Genomic DNA, 4,421 nt, shown 5'->3' on the forward strand with positions numbered 1-4,421 from the left:
ATTCTGAGACCCACACTGACTCATTATAATCCATTATGTTTATGTTTCTTTTCTGTTGCCTTTTCCACCGAAACTAAGCACCATGGCCATAGCTTGCGCAGTTTGAGACACAAGGCAATGCTAACATGAATTTTCCCCCTCTTCACAGTTTCACAGGTAGATTTATTTTTACCATAGACCTTAGCAATCTAAGCATAATTTTGTTCTCCTTTCCCTCGGCATGTAATTTCATTCTTATCATGTCAAGGAATTTTGCCTTTTTCTTTTTTTTTTTTTTAGCTGATCATGATGGTGTACATCTGTAACCCAAGTACTTGGGAGGTTGAAGGAAAAGAAACAGGAGTTAGAGGCCATCCTGAATTACATACTGAGGCCCTGTTTAAATAAAACTACAAAGCAGCCTTTCATTGTTCAATTTAAAGGCAGCTCTTTGCAGCTTCTCTAAACAGCAGTGTAAGTGCCAGGGAGATACATGGCTCATAGGGTAAAAGCACGCGCCGCACAAACCTTCTGATTTCAGTGTGATTCCTGGAACCCAGTGGAAGGAGAAAGCTGACTCCTGGAAGTTTTCCGTTGACGTCCACGTGAGTGCTGTGGCGTGCGAGCACTCTCGTTCACACACACCATCACACACACAAATAATAATAATAAGTTAAATAAAAATTTCAATTGTAACGTTACGATGCTTGCGCACTGGAGTCATTACTAAGAGACACAAGTCACCTGAACACCAGCACCGCCAGAGTAGAATCGTGGGGGGCAACAGAGATCCAATGCATCAGGGGATTTTTCATGGCCCTGTAAAGTTAGGGAGGAATACTGCGAAATCCCAAAATCCCACTCAGAAAGGTGTGGAATTTAAAACTTATGAGTTGTTTCCTTCTGGAATTTTCCACTAATATTTTCAGACTGAGACTGAACATGGCTGACACGTCATAAAGAAAGGCGCGATACTGTACAGAAACAGACCGTTGATCTGGACACCAGAGTTGGTTCAACTAGCATCAGTCAATCTTTGGGCCTCCATTTTCTCTTTTAGAATCTACTAGACTTTTAGTCACTCACTTCTGAATTCCCTTCTAGCTTTAATAATAGTCTTTCAAAGAAACTAGGAAGATTATTATTTTTTTTTTTGAAGCAAATAGTCTTTATTGGGCTCACACCAGGAGTCCATTGGTCTTGAGGACCTCTGTGAACTTGCTGATTTTCTTCTCCACATTCGTTCTTTTCCGCCTGTTTCCGTAGCCTCAAGAGCTGCTTCTTCTTCCGATAGTGGATCTTGGCCTTTTCCTTCCGTTTCTCCTCCAGAGTGGCTGTTACTGCCTGGTACTTCCGCCCGACCTCATGAGCCAGACGTCCCAGGTAAGCAAACTTTCTGATAGGATCCAGACGCACAACCTTGAGGGCAGCAGGGACCACCATCCGTTTTTTCTTGTCCTAGGGTGGAGGGATCCCATCCAACACCTTGAGGCGTTCCAGGGCAGCCTGGCCTCGCTTGGTCTTGGGGGGCAGCATGCCTCGCACAGTGCACCAAAAAAATGTGGCTCGGGGCTCGGAAGTGGTAGGGGCCTCGAGAGGGGCTGGTGTTCATCCGCTTTCGGAGAAATGCCAGGTATTTTAACTTGTTTCTGTAGAAATTTCCAGAAATGTTGATGCCCTCACAGCGCACAACCACCACCTTCCGGCCCAGCAGTACCTGCTTGGCCACAATGGCCGCCAGGCGGCCCAGAAGATGGCCTCAGCCATCCAGCACTAGAACCTGCCCCTCCGCCATCTTCGGCAGCCGCCTGGGAAACTAGGAAGATTATTAATGTGAAAGAGCTGACCTTACAAATTTAGGCTGCAATTTGAAAACTTGAATTCCTAGCTCATTTTTCTCTTTTCTATCTAGACCCTGATACACTAATGAAGGAATCGCTTCATTGAATACAGACATAAACTGATTCGTTACGGGCTAAGCTAGCCACAGATGCATGGAAGATGGAAGACCTTGTACCTCTTGTGGAAGATTCATTTCTACGTGTGCTATTTCCTTACGTTCTTTGCTTTTGTTACCATTATTGTTACGATAAATGTGAATTGAGTGTTGCTATGTTCCAAGTAATATGTACAAATAAGTATAACCAAAATTTCATATAAGGTAATATTTCAAGTATTAGGACACACACACACACACACACACACACACACACACACACACACCACATTCTTTGTTTTCACTGTGATTGAATGTTGCAAGAAATATTTGAAGTCTCTTATGTTGAAAGTAACATTAAAGTAACTAGGGGCTGGAGATGGAGCTCCCTTGGTAGCGTGCCTGCCTAGCATGTCCAAAGCCTCAGGCTTGATTCCTAGCCCCACCTAAAACTGGATATGATGAGCCACATTTGTAGTCCTGCAGTAGGAAGGTCAAGACAGTAAGACCCAAATTTCATGGTCATCCTCAGCTACACAGTGAGTTTGAAGCCAGCTTAGAAGAGAGATCCCGCCCCCACCCCTCCAAAAAATAGGAGTTTTATTTCATGAATCAATATTTGAATAACAAAGTAAATGAACAAATTGAATCTTAAATGAGAGAAGTGAGATCTAGTATTTACCAGTGATGAGCCCTTGCAACCCTAGGCATGTGGCTTAACCACTCAGAACCCTTTTCCTTATATACAACGTATTATTCAGTGTTTGCCTTGTAGTGCGCTTGTGAGGTTCAATGTGGCCGTACATATGGAAAGTAACTAGCATCTCATCTGGCAAGTAAATAACTCAGTAAGTGTTTACTTTAGGTCCTTCTTCCCTTTAAATGTCAAATGCACACGTTCTCATCACAAGGCAAAAGTGAAATCTACCCTAAGTGGCTCGTGATGCCTGAATTTCTGTTCAATACCCTTTTACCTTTGTAGCCTCGGGTGGAGCTAATGTCCTGTGCTGCCTCAACATGGCGGAGTGTTATTAGAAACCACATACTTTCCTGCAGGGGAGGAGGAAGAAAAGCAAAGAGAAACCCAAGCATCTGTTACATGTGCAATTGATTTGGAGTTGTGGGCAAGCTGGCAGTTTGTAGTTGCTCTTTTCCTGGATCGGAGTGCTGTCAGAAATCAATATGCTGAAAGCGCTTTTAGAAAACTCGCATGGGAACCCCTGGAGGATTCTGAGAGCTGTTGGCCACATCCACACCAGCTTTAGGCAAGTCCCCTCTCCTAATCTGCTACACTGTTTGCAAGCTGTACGTGTGGGGCTGGCTGTCTTTTTCCTGTTCCAAGGGCGGATAAATCTCTCAGCCCCTCCTCAGGGGGAGGCCAAGAACTCAGCTTCATGGCTCCAGCAGTGCAGTCAGACAAGGAAAGCAGACAGACTTTTGTTCACTTGAGATTACTAAGGGATACTGTTATTAATAACAACTCTTGCAGTGAGTTAAACAATCTCTCCCATCCTGCTGGGGGTTGAACCCATGACCTTGCAGATGGTTGTAAGCATGCTACCTCTGAGTCACACTCTCCTAGTCTCTTTTGAGAGCTCTGCAGGGAAAGCTCTGAAAAAGCAATGGGTTTCCCAAGTTACACTCGGGTCTTTATCTAAACCTGCGATTAAATGACAAACGTCATAGTAGCAATCATATATTAAGCAGTTACATGCTAAATTATCTCTGGAAGAGACTGCAGGAGACAGGGAGGAGGAAAAAGACGGGTGAGAGGAAGGAGGGGAGAGGGAGAAAGGGAGGGGGGAGGAAGGAGGGAGAGGGAGAAAGGGAGGGGGAGGAAGGAGGGAGAGGGAGAAAGGGAGGGGGGAGGAAGGAGGGGAGAAGGAGAGTTGCTTTAAGTAGAAAGACATGTTTCTACAGCCGATCTGTCTAAACTCACAGCGTGACCAGCTAACCTCACACCACAGTCCCTCTTGCTAGGAGGCTCATATGACCTGTGGCTCTTTGTGACATGACTGATGAGGTGTGGGGGATGGGCTTGTAGATAGGTACTCAGACTCTGCTGTGCTGCGCTGGATGGAGACAAGCAAACAGGCCACAGGAGTTTGAGTCCAGGATCTGGCCTCATGATTTGAACCTTTCGAGAGCTTAGTTATGCCTCCTATGATGAAAGATGGATAAAATATTTTCTTTTTTTACTTATTGCTTCAGATCAGGAAACAACTTGGCTCTTTCATAGACTCATCTGCATCTGCTTTCAAAACAACGCTTGGGGATTGAATATATCTTTGGAGCAACTCCCTCTTGAATGGGGTGCTCCAGAATTTGATGGATTTGTTTCTAAGGAAACAGGCAGAATGAACAGATGGATTAAGAGATAGGTGTGTCTCTATTTTGTCCTTGGATTGACCCTTAGCATGTATCCTCTCTCTCTCTCTCTCTCTTCCTCTCTCTCTCTCTCTCTCTTACACACACACACACCACACCACGCATACCACACCACGCA

The 4,421-nt window shown here is 44.8% G+C and overlaps 1 pseudogene; it reads right to left on the reverse strand.

Annotated features, from left to right (window-relative positions):
- Nucleotides 1-1,117: 1,117 nt before the first annotated feature.
- Nucleotides 1,118-1,819, reverse strand: LOC102908915 (large ribosomal subunit protein uL13 pseudogene; annotated as a pseudogene).
- Nucleotides 1,820-4,421: the final 2,602 nt, after the last annotated feature.

The sequence above is a fragment of the Peromyscus maniculatus genome, chromosome X (genome assembly GCF_049852395.1).
Source record: "Peromyscus maniculatus bairdii isolate BWxNUB_F1_BW_parent chromosome X, HU_Pman_BW_mat_3.1, whole genome shotgun sequence".
NCBI classification, from domain to species: domain Eukaryota; kingdom Metazoa; phylum Chordata; class Mammalia; order Rodentia; family Cricetidae; genus Peromyscus; species Peromyscus maniculatus.